The sequence below is a fragment of the Oryzias melastigma genome, linkage group LG13, assembly GCF_002922805.2.
Source record: "Oryzias melastigma strain HK-1 linkage group LG13, ASM292280v2, whole genome shotgun sequence".
Taxonomy (NCBI): Eukaryota; Metazoa; Chordata; class Actinopteri; order Beloniformes; family Adrianichthyidae; genus Oryzias; species Oryzias melastigma.
This window is the reverse complement of record NC_050524.1, coordinates 11,760,841-11,784,806: the sequence shown is the minus strand read 5'-3', so window position 1 is coordinate 11,784,806 and position 23,966 is coordinate 11,760,841. Positions and strand designations below refer to the sequence as shown.

The following is a 23,966-nucleotide window of genomic DNA, read 5'->3' as shown; positions in this document are numbered from 1 at the left end:
TCCCATGCGGTGAAAGAGAAGGAGGCCACCAGTTTACGGCCTGGAGGTTGGGGAGCTCTGATTTAATAGGAACAGCTTGCACGTCAAAAAACAACGACACCCAAAATGTCAATTTTGGACGCAGGGGTCTTAACCATGTGTCGTATGTGACGACTTGGGAATGAAAATGTTCTGATTTGGGAAGATGTAGGCATTATTTTTTATTACTGAAGTACCAAAAGTGGCACCGATTAGGAACAGAAACCAAAACCAAAGAACTGCTTTGGCACTGGAACTGACAAAACCCAATCAGTTCGAAACACTACTCAGGAGGTGGTAATGGACGCTGAACTGGTACCGGGTTAGGGTACCGGTCTGGTCCGCGTACTGCTAATTCTAATCAGGGGTTGGGGACTCCTGATTAGCGTCTGTGCTTGGTACCAAACGGCCCTCAGACTGGTTCCGGTTTATGGCCCGGAGGTTGGGGACCCGTGATTTAATGGGAACAGCCAGCAGGTCAAACAAAGACGAGTTGGGGACACCCAAAATGTCAAAAAGTGACATGGAGAGGGGGACCGTACCAAACGTCTATATATGACGAGTTGGAAGTGAGAATGCATTGGTGTTTACCTAGAGCAGGCTGTTATGAGTCGGTTTGTGCTGCAAATAAATAGATAAATGTGTTTTTTATTAGCATTCAGCATTCTCATTGAGACTGTTTTTAAATGTGTTTAACAATGACTATGCAGGCCTGTTTAGACAGACTTTAGTAAAAAATTCTATTTCTCCAATTGTGAGATATTTAAAGCTTGAGAACCATATGTTTCACTCCAGACAGAATAAAAAAGCAGTCATGTTTGCTGTTATTTCATCACTTGGTATTGTTTTGAAGGTCCTTGGTGTGGCGGAGTGTTCTGCCAGCCACCCGTCTCCCCGTCTCTGAACTTCTTCTTTTTTCACTGTCAGGAGAAAGCTATGCCAAGCTTCAGAAGTTAAATTAAATCCATGTCCGTTTTTTTTCAAAGGCTGTTACAGCAGTAGCCCAATAACAAATTCACATTAACTTCTGCTTTGCATGCATCAAGGAGAGTGATTCTCCACCAGCTACATCCTTGTTGAACATTAAAGAAAAGGTTTTTTTGAGTGTGTGTGAGCATGGATCCCAAATATCTAAAGTTATGTTTATCTTTTGAGTGAGTGCCACTTTTGAAACATAAAATCCTGTACTGATTCCATTTTATTCTTCTCTGCTGTTGACATGAAGGCTTATCCCAGCTGTCAGCGATATTTCTTACTGTTCATAGTGAGTTGGAAAGACCAAATAATTCAGAATTGCAAGTTTTCTGGAGGCAAGTCCTCCTATTCCACAGCAACTGATAATAATTAATGTAATTTCGATTAATTGGAGGATTATTATTATGTATTTTTGTATAAAACATTGTCTGAAATAATTTTTTGATCTATTTTAAAAGCATCCCAATGGATTGTTCCATTTTGAGGACATTTTTCAAAAAAAGTTGTTTTCAGGACAAAGTTTCTGCAGAGCGGCAACAATTCATTAGAAATTTGACTCTGAGTGATGGGCGGAAGTGATTGTGTGAAACAACCCCGCCCCCCCTTCCCCTCCTCATTGCTGGTGGCCCACCCAGCCTATTTTCTACATCGCAAATAAGCAATTTTTTTTTAATTAAACTGCTTTTTTGGGGGGATCTGATCTTGACTCACATTGGTTTGAATAAATACTTAAAAATTAATTCATCTTTTTTTATAAATATCTTCCATCACTTAAAAAAATGCCACAAAGATGTAAAACAAAACACACCCAAAAACAAAGTTTTGGGTGGGTCTTTAATGTAAAAATACACAATTTACATAGAAAAGAAATAAATTCGTATTTATGCATTCTGGCTGTGTGTAGCAAGAGAACATTTTTGTACTGAAAAATCACCCAGCTATAAATCAGGAAATGCAGATTTTCCTTTACAGTTCTTTGAGATCTAATGTCAAAAAAATGAAAACTATGTGTTTGTTTTCCCGTCCGCATAAATAGAGCTTGACGGATGTTTAATTTTATTGTGCTTTGCAAAGAGTGCATAAATATCTGTCAAAGAAGAGTAAGCTGTTCTGGTAAAATACCAAAGGGATGGATTCTGTAAAGTAAAATGACAACTAAATTAAACAGTCATAGAAATACAAATGTCAAAAAACTAAAAAAAAGGTCTATTTTTTACTCTTATTATAATGGCATTGATTTATTTTAGTGTATATGAGTAAACAAATCATTCATCAACCAATCAGAAATTCACTCTTGCATACAAAACTAAACTTCAACCTTGGAAATTATAGATGCAAGATGCATTAACATTGGGGGCCATCTCATATGTACTTTTTTTTTGCATAAATAATAATTTTTGCATTCACATCAAGTTTGTAATGCAGATCAAGGTCATCTGCACCATTTATTTGAGCTGAGATTGGAGATAAAAACGGAGTGAGAAAACCCAGACTTTGTCTGCAGCTTGGCCTTTGAAAACTGCACTTCTTTCATCAACTGTGTGTGATTATTTGAGTGCCTGTGTGTGCATTCCTGCAGAGTTGTGGCAATAGAGATAAATGTGACATTTTTAGGGACATTTTTGTGCATGATGATTTTAAACACCCCCCGCCTGCTCCAAAGACACAAGATGATAGTTTTTAACAGAAATGTGTAAGATGGGTTTAAATCTGTGTGCAGCAATATTGTGTTTTTCTTGTCTTTTACAAGCTAAAAGCTGTTCCAGGTATGGAAAGATTTAGAATCAAAGGTGATGAAAGCCCCGGAGGAGCATAAGACAGCGTGATGGGCACACTGTTGCTTGTTAGAGGCTTTTCTGTGCCGTTCTTAATCGTGTTTTTCACGACCAATGTAAAAAAAAGCAACCTTTGAACTTGACACATTCAGGCCACAACTGGTTTAAGCTGTGACATATATATTTGTATGCACTATACTGCAGATTTTTCAGTAGTGATGAAGGACGGTGGTACAAAACTGTAGAACTGTTCATGCAAAACACAAAAAAACAAGAACTTGTTTTGAAAAATGAGCTTGAATAACACTTTTTTATGCCCTTTATTTCCCCTGAAGCGATATCAGTGTGGTGGAAAAGGTTACGCGTCCAGTCACTAAAGGGGGGAAATGGCGCGGCGCTGATCTCTCGTGCTCTTCTTTCTGTCTCTTTCAGTTCCCCTCACGATTATGAAAGTCTGTCAAAGCTTGACAGCTGGGTTTGCCAAATGCATGCAGCGCTTAACATTCTGACAGTAAGTCAATTGGCCACCAAGATTACTTTGCAAGTAAACATTCTGCAGCGAGCACATGTTAAACACAGGATGTCTGTGAGAATGTGGAGAGCAAATGCTCTCAACAGGCTTGGCAAACACTCACACAACATTTGAGAAATAGGTGGAAAAATAAATGATTAAATGTAAAATACGCTACAGATTGTCTTAAAAACACAGATCAGAGTATGCAACAAGAGGAAAAACGGGGAGAAGTTTAGTGTGGCATGCAAAACACGACAAAAAGGTCCTTAGTTTATGCGTTCTGATATTGTTATTGCAGTGTGATTCATTTGTCGTTTCACAAGCCTGCAGGTTTACCACCGCTATAACAAGCAGCAGCTAACGGGGCGAGCCAGTGTCAAGGCAACCCTTCTATGTTTATGCCACAGGACATCCAACTGCATCTGTTTATTAAAAGCAGGAAAAAACTAAAACTGTGCAGCTTTTGAGCAGTTTGGATTCTGTTTTGAATCAGCTTGGAGTTAATCACTTTCTTGCAGTTCCTGTCACCACAAATGGTATCAATGCATCAAGAAAGTCAGGAACGATGCCCTTCATATAGCGGACCCCGCGGAGAAACAGAGGAATGGACATGGAAGGACAGAGGCATGTATCAGGTCCCCTGCAGGGGCTTCGTTCTGGGTAGATGGACTGCAGTGTCAGGTGGACGTAAGTGAGGCGCTTGTGGATAAAGAAGTGTGGGCAGAAGATGTAGTGGTTGGTATGGCGGGATGATGACTCTGATGCACAGCGGGGCTTCTTGCCCCCTGTGCCACCCGCTGTAGCGAGGATTGATGATCACTGGGTGGTGTGGACACACTAGGTTAGATTACAAACACACCCTTTTGCCTGGAACGCAGCAGCTCTTCAAAGAGAGGGGATGCTCACTAAACACCAGCTTTACTACATCCACAGAACAAAAAGACTGTTTCTTTTTTACATTTATTTTGTGTTTTAGATTAATCTGTGGAGTGATTTTTGTGTCACCATATTGGAAACAAAAGTCAGCTTTGAGATAAAAATGGTCTAATTTACAATAAGAAGAAATTATTAAAAATTATTTTTTTCTTCAGCCACAGAGGCAAAATTGAGGGTTTGAGCCTCAGTTGCAGACACCATGTTAGAAAAATAGGGTGATTTGATTGGATAAAATGTAGATCAATCAGCACCATCCGTGTTTACTGTGTACATTTACATATAGCCAAGTCAAATTTACCTTTAAATGTCTAATTTTATTCTGACTTTAAGATAATTATGGCCTATAAAATAAGGATAGATGGACTGTTATGTGGTGAAAATTGTATAAATATATTTATTTTAAGGATATTAACCCCTCAACACCAAACACAAAATCTTTAACATACTCTAACTTTTCAACTGCTAACAGGATCAACGTAATTCCAGTAGATATTGAAGTAGAAAAGCGGCTCACATGAGCCGCTTTTCTACTTCAATATCTACTGGAATTACGTTGATCGTGTAAGCGGTTGAAAACTTACAGCAAACCAAAGAAAATAAACAGTGGAGCTCCGGTGTTAAATGGTTAATCTCTTATTTTGAGCATCATACACTCATTTTAAGACATAATAACTCCAATTACCAGTGAAATTTACCTTAAAATATGTGTCTGTGGCTAATTTAATAAATGGCCACGTCATCAAAGCTTATTTTAAGCAATCTAAGACCAAATCTACTAGTTTGGTTGGCAGCTTTTTTTTCGTTAAAGCAAGTTAAAAACATCTTGTTTTTATATATATATTTTTATTTTTTAGGAAAGGATTTTTTTTTCCAGTGAGGCTGTTTAGTGGAACAAATATCACAATAAACTAACCGATGAACGCAAAATCTAAGATACAATGCATCTGAAAACATTTGTGGTGCAAACTCAAACATTTGTATTAAGAGAAAAAGAAAAATTTAAATATTTAATTCTTTAAATTGCATAACAACGTTTTTTTATTAAAACTTTACATTTTGTCTGCAATTTAGAGAATTTTGATCTCAAAACTTTTTTGCAATATGGTGGCACAAAAGTTACTTAACAAGAATTCATTTTAATATGATCTACAATTTGAGATTTTAGTTGTAAACTGCATTTTTGAAAGAAAAATTTGTTTTTTTTTTTAAGTTGGTGTATAAACTTAATAGGTTGATAGAAACAATTAAAATAGTTTGATTAAGAGCATCTGGACTGAATAAAACAAAGCTACTGTAATTACTGTTTCTCAAAGTATACTACTTTGAGGTCAGACTATTTGAAACGTTCCCAAGATTGAAGCAATTCTCAAGAAATAAGGAAAAGCAGGACAAGAAGATTAGAGGAGAGGTTCTGGCTCAGATTTTAATAATTCCTCCCTGAGAGTAGCAGGTGCAGTTCAGACACAGGTGCTCGGTTTTATTAGATCTCAGTGTAGTATCCTAGCAACCTGGCTGTGGGAATAGCCGTGTGCCCCGCCCATGCCCCAGGGGCTGCTGGGATTGAGATTCTGATTAAGGCTTTAGGGCAGCCGTAGAGGGGATTGCAAATCATCAGCGCAGCTTTTAAGAGTTGTGGGAACCTGGCAGCCTTGAGGGTGCAAAAGCAGCTCCAGCGACGACTCAAGAGAAGCCTTGATGACTCAGCAGGCAACATCTTTATTGCCTCGTAGCCTGATGATTGTGCTCCAAAAGGAGGATCCGCAGAGTCCATGGAATGATTTCAGGACATATTTTTAGCATACACCTTCACGGGGAGGTTTAATTATGGGACGTCTGTAAACTTGGGCTGCTAAAAAGTGAATGAGTTTGCATTTAACTGTTCCGCTGTGCGAGTGTGAATCTGCACGCGCATGCTTTCTCCTGAGGGCGCCGTGCATTTAGCAATTTTTATGGGATTCTTGAATCACAATGGGAAGCTGCTAATGACCATCTCTGGTTGTTCGGGTGGCGGTAAACAACACTAACTACCTCAACCCATTTAACACTCCTTTCCCACCGGCTGCTAAAACTGCAGAGAATCAACAGTGAGGAGAGGCCACGTCGTCGAGGAGGAGAGAGATTTGAGTGATAATAAGTGAGAAACACAAGTTTGTGGAAATCCGAGGGATGGCTTTCAGGTGGGACGCAAAGAAAACAAAAGTGTGAAAAATGAGGCTGATGCATGATGAGGAAGTAAGATAGTGACTAAAAGAAGGCTCAAATGAGGAAGGATGGTAATATGCTGACCCACTTTGCAGACGCCATGTTGAGATCCTAACCACTGCGGCAATAAATAACACGCGGCAGGCCAGCAGAGCTCAACAGCTGCTTGGTGGCTTCTGCGCCACTCCACCCCCACCTCCACTGCTCATCATGCAGCTTCCAGACATAACCCTTTGACTTACAGTCCAATTCTGACCATCTTTTTATGTATTGTAAAAACATTCCCAGTGGCCTTTTAAATATGACTATGCAGACAAAAAAGTATCCCGGACAAGCCCCCTTCCCTTGCCCTGTAACTCTGCTCACCTGGAAGGTGGGGCCAGTTATCTAATCAGCACCTGCCAGGTATACAAGTTAGAGGAGACTTTTTTTTGCCCCTGTATATCCTCAGCAGTCTTGTACTGCTAGGTTTTGTTATTTTAGTTTGGGGTTGGACCTATATTTGTTTGTTTCTTCTGAAGAGTTAGATTTGGTTTGAGTCAGCTGACTGCCTGACTTATTTTATGTTTGGCCAAAGCACTCTCTCCCACTAACTTACAGCATCTTAAAACCCCTAACATTAGTGGTTCAGCAAAAATTGGAATTTTTGGACCAGATGCCAGTTCGGATGAGGAGAATAGAAACTTGCAGGTGCCCTATTGTAGTTTGTATGTATCGTCTGCTCCTGATTTACCACAATTTGAATAAAGAAATACTCAGAAATGCAATTTTAATCTTAATTTTCTTTATATATGTCCTTTATCTTGATAAAAAATACTACAAGAACATTCTAAAATGATCAAAAACACTATTTTTGTTAGAGTGGGTGTTTAAGCCATCCTTACTACTATATATTGACGCTAGTTTATGTTTATAAGATGCATTCATCCAAGAGTAAGGGCATTATTTCATCATTTCAGTCACGGAAACTCATTAAAATCACATAAGTTCAAAAAATTTAATTACATCCCCCCAAAAAAAAGTTGAAGAAAAGAAAAGATCGTGATAAGGAATAAAGAAATAGCTGCATGCATTAAAAAAAAAGAGATCAAGAAGTTTGTATTTTGTGAGTTAGTCCATGTCTGTGCTTTTTTCCAAAAGAAAACACCAATGCAGCTCAACGGTGGGGAGATTAATTTTAAAACGTTGATAAATAGAGGTTTTAATTGCAGCACAGCAACTTCTCAGAGCGTTTTGTTTTGTCAGCCAATTAATACTAATGTTTGGCTTAAGTTGTTGTTCTTGTAAGTGATTGATCTAGAAAAGGTTTCTGGTCATGAGTTGTATAATAAGTTGTATAATTCATCACTGGATGGGATGTGACTGAATTCGTCACTGCAGGTTTGTCACATCGTGGAAATGTAAAAAGTAGAGACTGACAAAAAAAGTATACATTTTTGAAATGTAATTTTGATTCCTAAAGAAATAGTTATTATTCATGGTCTTCATATTATACAATATACACCTGCGGCTCAGTGTATATTGTAAATTATGGTAGCCATTTAATCCAAACACATTTTGGTTTGTTTTTGTTGTCAAGTTCTATCAAATGTTCCTGAGATCTTCAGAATCAGTCGTTGCAGTAGCCAATCAGATCTTGGCACAGATTTATGTTCCAGCCATGTTATAATGATTATCCCTGTGCAGCTTCTCAGCATCAGAACTTATGTAAGAAAAATAAAAGAACAAAAAAACGAACAGACAGAGACGGCTGTTAGCATTAACCTCTGAAAATAAAACAAGCTATGGAGATAAAACGCACAGATTATCTGTATAATGGAGGTATGTATGAGTCAGGATTCAATTACTTTTTTTTATTTGCTGTGGAATATAATTTATTTTGTGTGTTTGTTATTTTTTCTGGTCTGACCTGGGAGTGAAAAGTCTGAATAAAGACTACAGTACAGACAATCAGATGAATCAAGTAGAAAGTGTTATACTCACTAAATGCTACCAACTGATTTGCTGTTCTGCACCGTATGGTAACAGATGCATGTATATTAAACTGAATACAGCTGTCAAATCCTTATGGTTGCTTCTAAGTTTATAAAATAGAGTCTAAATTGATTATAGACTAAATAAAAACCTTCAATTTTAAAGTTGTAAAAAAGGCGTCTTTCACTCACAAACTAAAAACCTCTATAGAGACTCGGGAAGCAACAAGAAAACACAAAAAGTTGCAACTAAACTATTGCAATATAGACTGTTTTTATTGCATTTTATTTGTTATATAGAGAAAAGAAAAAAGTGTCCTTGTGTTATTGTGTTTCACTTCATATCATTTGTTAAGTAAGGAGATAAAACACATACAGAAGCAACATAAGGACAAAAGAAAGTGCCTTTATTAGTGTAGGTAAACATGTTATAGAAGTTTATATATATCAGGACTGATCAGTTCTGCTGGGATTCTTAAGTTTTGGTTTAATGTTGGTGATAATGTGAGGCTATTTACACAAACAGGACAAAGAAAGTTGTCTCTGACAATAAAATGCACAGAAACAAACTAAGTACAGCCCCACTGTGCAGCCTTTTATTAATTTTAAGACGTATTTGAATCCATTGTTGTGACTAAATGACGGCGTCTTTTAAATGTGTTGATGGTCTGAAAGTGGGCACACATTAACAAATGCGAGGAGCATGAGGAGATAAAATATGTAGCATCATGGTTTTATGCCGTTTGTTATTGTGCCCACAGCTACTGTGGACTACTGATTTGGAGCTTAATTAATACATAATTACATTAGGGACAAAAAAGAAATATGAGGCAGAGAGAAAACGAAAATCTTTACAATAAAAGCACAATTTTCCTAAATGATGTTGTGTATGAAATTAACCACCCACTATTCACTTTAATGGGTGCAGACTTTTAACGGCTAATAATTGCATTGCTTGTATTTTTATCATAAATATTCATTTTTGATTATTGGTGCAAAAATGTTAATTTACTCCACAGACGTTTAAAATAAGGAGGCGCACAATCTGTCTAACAGTTTGACAGCTTCCATTGAGTCTTGTTTTTGCAGCTGCATCTGTCCCACATTTCTAATCAAACACAAAGGCAAGCAAAGTGTACTTTGCAGACCTGTGCAAAGCAATTCTCCAGGCGCCTATGTTTGTGTGTACGTGTTTGTATGTGCTGGGTGAACAAGTAAAGCCACATGTCCTTGGGAAGGCTTTGGCTTGGGTACTGGCGATCAATCAATAAGCAATGTTGTGTGAAGGGGTCACAGTGACATGACCGTTTCTCTCGCTGTCCTCAAAAGGAGACCGGCTTTTTTTATGCACACAAACACAGTTGATTCTGCACACGTGTGAGCATTGCCCCCTCACAGGGTGATGATTTAATTGCACAAAAAAAAAAAAAATAAATAAATGATCAGATCTACTTTCAACAAGATCACCCTCATTGTTTTTTTATGCAGAGTTTCATGGAAATATTCATAATGCTTCTCGCTCTGGAGGCTCTTAAGACATCATGTTTTAGAAGAACAATCTTTTTTAGAGAAAAAGCTTTCCTCTGGGAGGAGGGATGGTCTGCGTGTGTCACTGCATGCACTTTGTTCAAAGCAAGACAAAAACAACTTACTCTGTGTGTGTGTGTAAGTAAGCAATGAATGCGGCTCATCCTCAGCTTAGGCAGCAGCCGGTAAATGTCATCCCACCTTTGGTGACTGTAATGTTACGTTCACGCTGCCCTTGGCATGGAGCGTTCAACCAGCCACCTTCAATAACAAGTCTATGTAAAAGAGGGTTTTTTGGGCTCTCACTCTCACTCTCACTCTCACTTTCACGTGTTGCTACACACATTTTTACAACCGTTTTTGGGCTCTATTTAGAAAACGCAAGGCCATTGAATCTGTGTTTGAACCAGGTCAAACTTTGATACACAATCTCACTCTCAAGTTGTCATTTGTAGACGTGTGGTTCGGGACCCCTCCACGTTACTTTTTGATGTTTTGGGTGTCCCCAACTCTTCGTTTTTTGACCTACTGGCTGTCGGGTCCCCAACCCTCGGAACGGGATACTGGACTTGGTAACGGACACGTAACAAGTACCAGATAAGGGTTAGGGTACCGGGTCAGGGTAATGGTCCGGTCCATATCCCAGTACTGGTCCACATCCTTAGGGTTGGAGACCCCTGATTGGCATATTCATTTTTTTCCCTGTCTGTGGCCCGGTACCAAGTAGCCCTCGGACCGGTACCAGTTCGTACCCCAAGAGCTGGGGACCCCTGATTTAATGGGAACAGACAGCACATCAAAAGTTAAAAAAATGATGTGGAAGGGGCCTGAATTATAGTCCATATATGACGAGTTGGGGGTGAGAATCCGTTGAACTTTGACCCATGAGGGAATCAGATTTGATAGTGATGTACGAATGGCATCCTTTCTAATTCATACAAGTACCAACCGTTAGAAAAGTGATGATAGAGAAGAAATGAATAACAACGGTTCGGGCCCGTCCAGAATTATATGGCACCAAGTCTTTCATAAATTTGAATAGAGCTGTAAAAGAAAAAGCCTGGAGCAAGATTTGCAATATACACCGCTTCAACATTTTGCACCAAGCCTTTTCCAACTAGTGGATATGCAGTAGTAAAACAGTGGGAAACAACAGAAGAAGCCCTTCCCTGTCTGTGCAGTGTGAATACCATGGGCTACATGCGTTAAAGAAAGTGTGTATAGGGCAGGGGTCCCCAAATTACAGCGCGCAGGCCGGATCCAATCTCGTTTTTAACCTAAAAATAAGCCATTCTTCAATAGGAATGTTTAGTTCTAATGAAAATGGTTGTGTTTAAAACTAAGGGTAACGCTTTATATTAAGGTGTGCTTGTTAAGTATTAATAAGATATTAATAAGCATTAGTAAGATGCTTATAATTTGCTTATATGCACTTATAAAGATATTAATAAGCTGCTTATTACACTATTATCTAAATTATGGCGTGGTATCAATAAGATATTAATAAGCATTAGTAAGATGCTTATAAGCACTTATAAAGATATTAATAAGCCGCTTATTACACCATTATCTAAATTATGGCATGATGTCAATCCAATTAATTATATGCTTATAAATACTTAATAAGCAATTTGTAAGCTACTTATTACAGTATTATATATTATCAGGTTAATGGGCCGGTAAGAATATGCTTATAAAGATATTAATAAGCTGCTTATTAGACTGCTATTAAATCGCAAAGCAATAGGCCACAAAGAATATGCTTATAAAGATATTAATGAACTGCTTATATTGCTTATTACTGATGTCTAATACCAAGTTAATAAGCCACTAAGAATATGCTTGTAAATGTGTTTATACACTGCTTATTACACTAGTTTGCAGTACCCTAATCTAAAGCGTGGACCATTTGTGTTAATAAAGAAAAAACACAACAAACACTGTATGAGAAGTTTTAATTTAAACACAAAACATTACAGCTTTAAACATGACACTCTCTTTTGCTGTTTAACTCTTTAAATAATGACTTGGTAAAACAAAACATCCAGTTTGTGCCAACTGTGTGGTTAGTGACTTCAAGGCAAAGTTGTACACAAGTCTCTGAGGGCAAGTCCAAGTCAAGTCCCAAGTCTAAGGTTACAAGTCGAAGTCAAATCACAAAATTGTCTCTTTTTTTTTTTTTTTTTACTGTTTAAGGGTCCCTCCCATTCTTGGGAAAACAAACAAACAAAACAAACAAACAGACAAAAAAAATGTGTTTGTCCTCTAGTATATTGTAAAAGCAGACACCAGAATTACTAAAGCCTTTTAATTGATTATTAACTGAAGGCTAGTTGTGTGAATGCATTCAATGCACTCCCTCAGAGCATGTCATGAGGTCCCGATGCAGACTTGATGCAGCACAACGACGGAGCACGACGAAGAACTCTGACGGTCCTGCCAGAGTCAAACTGGAATCCTTGAACGTGCGCGTGTCCCACTCACTCGGTTCCTATCGTCTTCGTGCAGTCCCGGGGTTTTCAGTCGCTGGGTTAGCGGCTCAAAGTCCAGTCCGATGCAGGGTACGCTACGTTAGCTAAGTCGCGCTGACTAGCAAGCTCATACCCACCAAGTGCATCTAAACTTATAAAACCATAAACATGCTATTCTGAACTCACTGTCCGTTCGTTCTTAACATATTTATCCGTTTCTGAAACTTGTTGACAGGCTTTCTTCATCCTTCAGCCACGTTTTTCTGCCGCGAGTTTCTCGTCTCCTCCTCATGACGTCATCATTCTGCCCCCTCTCTGCATCCTCCAATCAAATTAATAGTAACAAAAATATATTAAGGCCTCTTCCTAATTAAACAGCAAAAGAGAGTGTCATGTTTAAAGCTGTAATGTTTTGTGTTTAAATTAAAACTTCTCATACAGTGTTTGTTGTGTTTTTTCTTTATTAACACAAATGGTCCACGCTTTAGATTAGGGTACTGCAAACTAGTGTAATAAGCAGTGTATAAACACATTTACAAGCATATTCTTAGTGGCTTATTAACTTGGTATTAGACATCAGTAATAAGCAATATAAGCAGTTCATTAATATCTTTATAAGCATATTCTTTGTGGCCTATTGCTTTGCGATTTAATAGCAGTCTAATAAGCAGCTTATTAATATCTTTATAAGCATATTCTTACCGGCCCATTAACCTGATAATATATAATACTGTAATAAGTAGCTTACAAATTGCTTATTAAGTATTTATAAGCATATAATTAATTGGATTGACATCATGCCATAATTTAGATAATGGTGTAATAAGCGGCTTATTAATATCTTTATAAGTGCTTATAAGCAAATTATAAGCATCTTACTAATGCTTATTAATATCTTATTAATACTTAACAAGCACACCTTAATATAAAGCGTTACCAAACTAAGTCTTGAAGTTGAGTACATGTGTGAAAATGTTATATTTTCTTAAGGTAAAAAACTGGTTCTAACTTCCAAATTCCCTATAAATTAAGTAAAGTGTTGAGAGTCAATCAAAAGTTATATATATCCAAAATAAAATAAACGTACAGTATCCATCTAAAGAATACATCCTTTTTTATTTGGCTTTTTTATTGTTCCGGACATTCTGTTACATTGCACGCAAGTCAAGCGGACATCAGTTTTAATTGTCTGTCCATTAATGACTCGTGAGCCTTTCATGGATGTGCGGCATAAACCATTTAGAGGACAGCTGAAACGTTGTGCATGATCTGAACGGCTGAGAGGATTTCCTGACAAGAGACACCGCCATCCATTTGCCCTGAGAGTTAATCACCAGCCTTTGTGCCACAAAAACACAATACATGGAAATGGAGTGGGCAATTAGAGACATTGTAATAATGAACAAAAGGAAAGATTTATGTAATGTCTTTTCTGTTAGAAACCATATTTATGGATAAAGACAAAAAAAATGAAAAGACGGGAGCAGCTCCTTTGATTTAAACTGAAGAGAGGACAACTGATGTGTTTGAAATGTCAAGCATGAAAAACTAGGTGGGTGAAGCCTTTTAATTAATTGACTTTGTAAGTAGCACCGAGGTCACTAACCCACACTCGGATGCCTCGTGAAACACAAATTCACTCCACCTAATTGATTACCATCAAATAAACACAATAATAAACTAAGGTTGGATGACCATTTAGAAAGAAAAAGCTAATTCTTCAAAACCTACGGACAGAAGACTTTGTCTCAAGGTTGTATCTTGCTGCTATAAAGAAATATGATAATAAACAAGGTGTTACCATCTTCAGGAGCTGCCAATGAAACGTTTGTTGTATTTTTCACATTGTAACGTAGGCTACACTTAAAATCTTTAATATAAAAAAAACAACACTGTGCCTCATAATCTAGATCACCTATATATGCATTAATTTTTGGTTGTGCTTACTGACGAAACAATTTTTAGAGCTACAAAGCACTTTGTCAAAAGGAAGTCTGTAAATATGTGGCTAACATGTAGCAGTGTCGGAATATGTACTTTTATACAAGTTTCAAGCAAGGGTGGGAGTTTGCGTAGTCATGGTAACATTTTTTTTAACCACATTGGTCTATTTTTTCACCCGTTTGCAAACAAGCTGGGAGTTACAGGTGTTGTGAATACGCTAACATAGCTAACGCAGTTAGCATGTATAGCACGAAGTAGTGTTGGACTATGCTTTTTTTATGTGTTAATAGTAAAATTGAGAGGTAGTGTAGTCACGTTAACATTTTTTTTAACCATATCATCAGTTTTTTTCACGTGTTTGCAAACAAGGTTGAGAGTTACAAGTGTTGAGAATATGCTAACGTAGCTAACGCAAACAACGTGTAGCAGTGTTGGACTTTGTTTTTAACTAACGCAAATAATGTGTAGCTGTGTTGGACTGTGTTTTTTTTTTTTTTTTTTTTTACAAGTAACTAGCAAGATTGAGAGTTAGCATAGTCACGGTCCCATTACTTTTGACTGTATCTGTCTATTTTTCTCATGTTTGCAAACGGTTGAGAGTTAAACGTGTTGTGAATATATAACCGTAGCTAACACAACTAACCAGTAGCATTGTTGGCCTGTGTTTTCTATGTGTTACTAACAAGGTTAGTTCATTTCTTTTAACTGTATCGGCCTATTTTTTCACGTGTTTACAAACATGGTTTGAACTTACAGGTGTTGTCAATACGTTAATGTAACTAAGGCGGATAACATGCATTTTTTGTCATAAACAAGGTCTAGAATTTCTCTGAATAAAGTTTAAATCTGACTTACAACTGTTATCTTACTCTTGTCTCACTCATTTCGCCTTTTTCTATGACATAAATTTAAAAACTGACCATTTATTGACAGTGGCCCTTATAATGCAGAAATAATGGTATATCTTTATATCCAAACTCCTTCCCCTATGAATAGAAGCATCACTGTAGCTGCACATTAACATTGTCGATAACATTTTTATCATTTTCCAAACATATTTTTATGCGGAAAGCTCAAATTGTACAGTATGGTATCAATGCTGCGAAAATGACGAACTTGAAACTCTTTTACAGTTTCGTTTTCACTGCAGCTGTTCACTGAAAGAGATATATCTTGATGAAAAAAAAGAAAGGCTGAGAGCTGACAAAAAGGAGATAGAGGTGTGAAAGAGTGCAGATATCAAGTCTTCAATCTTTGCTCACTTTGCTGTTTCTTAGCCCAGTTTGGCTCATAGTAGAAGCTTTTATCTGGCAACTGAATTGGAGTCAAATTCAATACAAGGACATCTTTTGTTGAAACCTTTGGGAAAGTGTTAGCCAAGACCTGTAATCTATAGTTTGCAATAAAACTTCAGATTTTCGAGTCCTGCCTGCTACCATTTTTACATCACCCTAAACTATGAATCATAATGAAATCAAGTTGTGATAATTTGTAGGTGGGTTACTTTTTTTGTCGAAATTCTAGACTCGGTGTTATGCTGAACGTGGTATTTTCATTTGTCAAAATTACAGCATAAAAATTGGTTGTCTGTAGTGTAAAAAGTGCAGCAAAAGTAACTTAAGACTGATTTATTCCTTTCTCTAACAGCAGGAACAATCAGATGGGAGCATTATCCTGTGGTTCATGAAATGTGGAAACCTTTTATTGGACCCATTAGAGCAATCAGCTTGTTATTTTTCTGAAAATGTCAGCCCACTGTCTAAATGTCCCTGCTGCATTTCATCAGTACTAAACCATCAGGGAATAGTTTACAACTTAGCTTTTGCTCAGACTTTTCAGGAGATTCCTAGAAGTCACTATCAAAAGTCTTGCTTTTCTATGTTGTGGGGGTAGATTTTTATTTGTTAAATGTCAATGTGTTCAAAGTATCTTGACAAAAAAAATAATTAAGCAAAAAATCGTAAATCAAATTAAGATTTTTACGAGAACAACATGATAGTATTCGAAGATGAGAACTTCAAAAAACATTATTCGTAAAAAGGATCATTTTGAAATTGAAAAGCAAAGGTGTATGGGTCTTTAAGACAGACTTGAATGAACATCGTCTTTTTTGTGTTTTTAACATGTTCTTGTAGCATTTTTTTTGCAATAGAGGACCTTTACAAAATAATTTATGATTAAAACTGTGTTTCTGAGTATTTCAGAAAACTGGATGCTAGAAAAAGCTCAGACATTACTATTGCGCCGCTAATGTTAGCTTGAAGCTATAAGTTGGTGTGTGAGCGCATAAACAGAGCTCTCAGCAATGGGAAGGGGGGTGGGGTTGCTCCAAGCCAACAGCCCAACCCACAACCCAAAATTGTATATCTAATGAGTTTTTGCAGTTGTGCATAAAATATTTCTTAAAAAACAACAAAGGCTTTTTGGTTTTGGCTAAAATCCTACTTAAAAGACCACTGGGAATTATCTTACAAATGAAAAAATGTTGTTGTAGTAGAACTTTAAAGTGATAGAAATTGAAGATCGTTTTAAAAAAGACAAATGTCAATGAATGTGAATTTAATTCTCAGAGACACGAATCACATAATTATTTCAATATTAAAATTTTTGTCGATTTGCTTTGTAAAATTAAAGTTTCGCCCCAATTTTACTTTGATTTTGAAAGCAAATGAATAATGACATCATCAAGTATTGGTTTATGACAGAATAAACAAGCTTGACGTGTTGCTGTTTCACTGAAAGTAATTTCCAATTTTTATGTACATCAGGGGCAAATTACTGTATTTTCCCGTCCATACACTTAATAATAGAAAAATACAACTTTGTTTACTGTTTTGATTGTGTGACATGTTGGAAAGACCTTATAAAGTTGATGATCTCGTCTGTGATGTCAAACTGTTTCTTCAACTTTTCGACTTCTGTTTATTTATAATAACATTTTTGTTCATTTCATTAGCATTCGTGCTTCTAAGGTGGAGGCAGATATTCACAGAGCACGACGCCTGGTTTGTATGATAGACTCTGTGGACAGTAGCTTGTGCAGATTGTAAAGGTTCAAAAGCTCCCATTTTGAAGCTAGATGGAAAAGCGAATGAAATCTGCGAGGCTTTTCTCCTGCCGCCCACTGGTGAAAGTGCAGTAAAGATGGGCACATGAGGCAAAGTGTCGCCAGGCTTATGGCTCTCGAGGTTCTTCATAGACTCCTCGTGCCCTTTCACTCTCAGAGACCTCTCCAAGATTTGTGTGAGCAACGTTGAAAGGTTAATGCAGAGAATGGTAGTCTGAGAGCTCTTTCAGAATGCATGATGCAGTATGATGAATAGTAATCCGACGGGGTTAAAGGATAGAAAGCAGCGTTTTTATCAACTAAAAGGAAATAGAAAAACAGAAACGGTAGAAAGCCAGGTTGTTTTTATAGTTACTAAATGTTTAATTGTGCAAGAGGGCACTGGTGGGACGGTACTTGCAAAAATACTGATAAAAAACAAAAAAGCGTTTCACGTCACGTGGAATAGGAACGAGTATCCCTGCCAACATACCTGCTCCTTCAAGTTTGATTTGTGAGCTCGCAATTTGTAGATTTGATCAAATATTTAATCTTTTTTCCCATATTTTCCCTTTTTTTTGCTAATAAAACATTATATATATATATATATATATATATATATATATTCATATATATATGTGAACCTAAGTTAAGCAAAACTGGAGCTTTAAGCTGTAAATTGATGAATTCTTCCAGAATTATACAATTTTTACATTAAATTGTAACAGAAAATATATATTTTATTAAACAAAAAGCAATCAAAAAATGGCTATAAAAAAAACGATCCATCAATTTGACAAATATGCCTTGAGTATTGTATTTTCTTAGTGAAGGTCTGTTTAACTGCAAATTTTTAAAAATATACAGTATGACCATAATGTGGAAAACACCAAATCCAACCATCCATCCATTTTCTTAACCTGCTATGTCCCTTTCGGCATCACAGGGTTGCTAAAGCCTGTTGTAGCTATCATTGGGCAAAGGTGGGATACATCCTGGACGGGTTTTAGGGCACACAACTACACAGGGACACTTTATGAAGCGTGTTTTTGGACTGTAGGAGGAAGCTGGAGTAAAACCCATACATGCACGGAGAGAACATGCCAACTCCACACAGAAAGGTCCATGCTGGGATTCACACCGGGGCCTTCTTACTGTGAGGCCTGAGCGCTAACCACTGTAGCACCATGCGGCTCTTAAAGCAGGGACATCGAAATAGCACACTCTCTTTAACATACTCTTGAACCGTTTGTGCGATCAACATGAGTAAGCTAGCTAATTTACGTCGATTGCTTAAGCACTTGTGTTACATATCAGTGCAAAGCTGCTTTCTCTGCTTCAGAATCTGATGGAATTATGTTATTTGCTTCAACAGTTGAAGAGTAACGTTAGTCGAAAGAATGTCAATGCTGGAGCTCCACTGTTAAAAGTTAATATATACTCATGTATTTTGAATGTTAAGTCATGGTCATAGACTTTGCTAAAGTTTAGCTAAAGTTGCTTTTTTAATATATAACTTTAACTATTACCATTACACCATCATGCTTAAAATACAGTTTCTTGTTTCTTTTCATTAAACTGGAAACCCTTAAGATGGAAGAACAAAGAACCATCGATGGAATACATTCAAATTCACTCCTTTTTCTTCTCAGTTCAATAACCTGATGTATAGCCTTTATATAATTCAGACTAATGCCTCGTCTATGACTGTACAAGTGCAAAAATAATGAGTATTTGTCAAGTTGCATTTTAATGTAGCCTGTTCTCATACATTTTAGCTTTTGCCTTTGTACACTTCTCTTTTAAAAATGATCTATAATTAATGTAGCGTTGAGCAGTAAGACGTAGAGAAAAAAAACTATTAGAATCTCTAGTTTTTCTTCTGTGCTTCAGTTTTCCGCATTTCTGGCTGCCATATTGTCAGTTTTAGTCTCCACTGATGTAGCTGATGTATTGAGTAAAATCTCCCACGAGAAGACAAATTGATAATGTTTGGCTGCAACGGGAAAATAAATGCAGGCGGAAGGGACGGGAGAATCTGTTAAAGTCCTGCAGGTTGTGATTTATGGCCTCAAAGGAATAAAGTAGATTTCCAAGCACATCCCACAGGACTAGCCAACCTTTGGTCCTGTCCCCCCCAAGAGATTTCTTATCAGCTATAACTGGCTGAAAGAGGCCAGCTCTATCAAGTAACAAAAAGTGGTGTAAGTGGAAGCAAAAAGCTGAATGCCAGCCCCCAAAGGTACTCTGCAGACCTGTTCAAAAAGCACTAAATGACAAATGTATACTGGTATATTTCTCCATTGGTTAGGTCATCGTACTGTGTGTATTGAAACTAGAGTAAAACTTAACCCGTCTAGTTAAGTTTTGTGGAAGGACATTTCTGAAAAAGCTACTTTTTTCACTATTGACTCAATCCAAAAAGTGATGAAGAAAAATGGGTTTCAAATCAGTTGATGTTTTCTAGAGAATGCAGAGGCAACTAAAAGGCCTGTTTTTAAATACTTTCACTAAAAAAAGGATAAGATTTTCTAAGACTTATTATCTTTTAGATTAAATATGACTGGATTTATCTGTAACCAAGCAAATGTGCTAAACACAATAGTTCTCTGAGGGTGCTTAGAAATCATTGTGGTCACTGGGTTATCTAACACCTGATCGACTGTATACTGGTCTGTCTGTTCATTAATCAATTGGAATGTTTACATCACTTCCATCATGGATGTATCTGACGGCCATCCTTCTGCAACACAAACTTTATGCAGGAGTTCTGTTTTCGGTTTGTCGAAACGTCAATTTCACTGCAAAAAGTCGGATAAACGGTAAACAGGTCTGGGTTTAAAAAAATTACATTTATTAATCCATCCATCCATCCTTTTTCCTGACCGCTGTGTCCCTTTCGGGGTCGCGGGGGTGCCGGAGCCTAACCCGGCTACTGAAGGGCGAAGGCGGGGTTCACCCTGGACAGGTTGCCAGTCTGTTGCAGTGCCTCAATTACATTTATTGTACTTTCAAAATAAAACTTAATAACTATTGATTTCATATTTAAAGTCAGGTGAACATGCGATAATGTACGTTAACACTGCAGATCACGTCCTTTTGGACGATGAAAGTTTAACTTTGGAGGTACAAAAGCACAACATTTATAACACTAAACAAGCATTTTACAAAGACTGAGTGAGGAGGGAGGGGGTATGGGCTTTGATTGCTAAAGTTTTTGATAATTATGACATGTGGGACAGGCCAGGAGAAGGGAAATTGGACTCTCGACACAACAAAGACAATGTAAACTGGCTGTGGTGCGGAGGTAGAGCGGTCAACCTCTGTTCAGAAGATTACAGAATCGTTTTCTGCTCTGGTTACCCATGTGTTGAAGTATCTGTGGACAAACCCCACATTGCTCCTGTATGGAGAGAAAATAGTCTCATTCCATTTGTGTGGACATAATTCTTGATTTGTAACTCATTAAATACATTTTGTGTGTAGCTGTGTGCTCTTGTAATTGTGTATTCATCTGTATAAAAAAAATACAAAACAAAATTTAAAAACACACATTTTTAAAATGTACGCGCTAGTCGCCTAAAACACACAAACAAAACCGCATTTGAGCACAAATCAGATGTGAGACTCGTGATGTCTCCAAAATTAGTGTAAGTGATGCGTTTAAATGTTTCTAAAAAGCTGGGTCATTACAGTTTTCTTGTTAACTGCTTTTAAATTAGACTGTGAATGATATCTGGTGAAAACTTGACATTTTCCCACTTTCTTAAACAGATATGTCTTGGTAGGGAAAACACAGCAGCGAGGGAGCAATGAGAATAGAGAAACGTTAGTGTTGAGTGTTTTAAAAGACTTTTTTATATTCGTTATTGGGGCATATCTGCTTAAAAAGTGGGAAAATGTCAAGTTTTCACCAGATATTATTCACACTAAGTTTTGAAAAAATTATAATAATAATTTTTGTACATGTGAATACACAATTGCAAGTACACACAGTTACATACAAAAGGTATTGTATAAGTTATAAATCAAGAATTACGCAAATTCAACATTACAAACATGTAGACACAAGTTAAAAATTAAGAAATACTCACACACAAATCAAAAGAGTCTATTATCTTTCCATACTTCTGGTGGTTATAGGTTAGTGTTAGTTTCAGACAGCAGAGCTACTATCAGTGTGTGAATGGGTGAATGGGACTGTGACTGTAAACCGCTATGCACCTTCTTAAAAGGTAGTAAAGCACTATTTAAGTATACGCCATTTACCATTTATGCCATTAAACTGGTGGTCGTGAGGCAGACTGACAATGCAACGCAATGGAGACACACCGCAGATGGACCAGTGTAAATCCAGCTTGACACTCCGGCTGTTGATACTTCCAAAAGTTGTTGCACTTTGTGTTTTGTTGTCCCCCTGCAGATGTTTTTAATGGCACTAGACCAGATGGGGCAGTCTTTGCCACAAACTCAAAGGTTTCACAATGCAGAATTTTGTCGGTGAGGGAAATAAAATAAACATCAGCTTGAAATGTTTTTGTTTTAATTGTGTGATGAATTTCCATTTTCTCCCACAAGGTGCTCCCAGATTTTAATTATCCAAGATTTAGCGCCACCTATGCATCTCTAATGCAATCATACCGATTTCCCTAACTTTGTTTTCTATGTGTGTCTGATACCCCCTCAACACTCATTTCTACCTCGACTCAGAAGCACTTGGCATGGTGATCATCCTTGTTTATCCTCTCCACATCAAACCAGACATCCCTGCAGGCTTTGAGCCTTAGTTGCTCTGTGTGCCAGACGCTGTTTGTTTTAGCTACCCTTACAGCTGAGTGGCCTTTCTGGAGGCTCAGTGCCCCGTTCCCTAGGCTGTTACTGGCTCTCATCCATCCTGTGACCCACGGTAGTTAAAAAGAAATATGTACAATGGCTCATGTTGTTGTTCACTTTGTCAAAATTATTGTTGCTTTTTTTTTCAATGCAGGATATTTGTAGGCGCTGTTGGTTCCCATTTTTTTCATTGTTTTTTCATCAGCTGCTCTCTGACCTCTGTTCCTCCTGGCATTTCCGCGCCCATATGGAGAGAAAACAACCCGAACGCCGTGCCAGGGAAGTGCTGAGTTAATGATGCAGGAGACTCTGGCTCAATCTACAAGCCCGACACCCCAGACAGTGAGTGAGCAGACTGTCGCGTGTAGACCCAGTCAATGAGTCCGTTCGGCTCGACGCACGTATTTCAGAAACTTCAGCCATGAAGCCGCGCGGCTTATCTGACAACACAGGCTTTTCATTGAGCTGAATTAATTCCTCCATTTGCCTTTGTTTTGCAGTGTGCTCACATATTAATTTATTCTCAGTGGAACGTGGTTAGCGGATGCCTCGTCATTGTTATTCAGTTGAAGACGGAGCACATACACGAGAAAAAGCATATTAGATTCATTTAGTTTTCCTTTTTTTCCCCTGCATGACACTCTCTCCCCCAACTATTAACAAAATATGAGCACAGAATGACTGTGATGTACCACGTCAGGGTTTTCCAGCTGACATTATGTCACCCAGAATAATGGAATTACACTAAAGATTAGCTACAGAGCCAATTGTTGCGTCTCCACGGACGTCAGTTTAAGCAAACAAATATTCAAAGTTCAGTTCTGTTTACTGCCATTCATTACTTGTGTTGCCAATTTGTAGAAAGATCTAATAATTCTTTCCTTTTTGTTCAGCACAAATCACCACGCCACAGACAACCAAGGCCGACCAACGGGGGACAAATTTCCTTCTTGACTACGCTTCCATTTAACTTTTACATCTCAATATAAAAGTGAGAGCGGCTGACATCAAACATTAATTCCACGATCCGTCTTACTGTCCCAAAGTATTAAGACTGAAACACATCCTTTTTTTAAGTGGATGGGAAAACTTTTTTTAGAAACCCTAAACCTGCAATGACTCACTGCAGTCAGCTGCAGAATGCATGAATTAACGCGCAGAAGCTGCTGCTTTACAATCACTTGTTTACTGAGTAAAAACAAAATAGCAAGAGGAAAATGTGCTGAGGGAACATGGCAGAGAGTCAGATGGCTGCTTATATCAGTCTGGAGTCAGGTTTAGGTTAAATGCTGGGCTGAAAAATACTATCTAAAGAGGCCACACAACACATGGAATTGGAAAAAGGCCTATTTTTATGCTCCTAGTGATTAGTTGAGGCTTTCCGCCATGGTAAAGTTTTACAATTTGTGAATTTCTTGTGGGACTGAAAATACAGCCATGTTATGCCAGAGTTTATCAGCCTCAAGACATACAGTGTGGCAAAAAAGTGTTTTTTTTTGTTTTTATTTTGTCTCTTATAGTTGAAGTAAATCTATGAAATGTACGGGCCTCTCTCATGTTTTAAGCGGGATAACTCGCACAATTGGTAGCTGACTAAATACTTTTTTTTGCCCCACTGTACACCATTGGTACAATATTTTAGAAAATGCTGTTATTCCTAGCTTAGAAATGAATCTTGCACTCTTATACAGTGGCCATGTAGTGTAAATCACACCAACAACTCACTCAATGCATCTCCTTTCAGTCCCAAAT

At 37.6% G+C, this 23,966-nt stretch overlaps 1 protein-coding gene and 1 long non-coding RNA gene across 2 annotated transcripts in view; one reads left to right on the top strand and one right to left on the bottom strand.

Annotated features, from left to right (window-relative positions):
- rtn4rl1b (reticulon 4 receptor-like 1b) overlaps positions 1–23,966 on the top strand; it is a 197,166-nt gene that overhangs the window by 65,285 nt on the left and 107,915 nt on the right. The window lies entirely within an intron of this gene.
- LOC118599560 overlaps positions 12,809–23,966 on the bottom strand; it is a 12,761-nt gene continuing 1,603 nt past the window's right edge. The window contains exons 3-4 of the long non-coding RNA XR_004948964.1: positions 14,063–14,071; positions 12,809–12,820 (exon numbers count right to left, since the gene is read on the bottom strand). This is a non-coding gene — a long non-coding RNA (uncharacterized LOC118599560). The remainder of the gene's footprint in view (positions 12,821–14,062; positions 14,072–23,966) is intronic.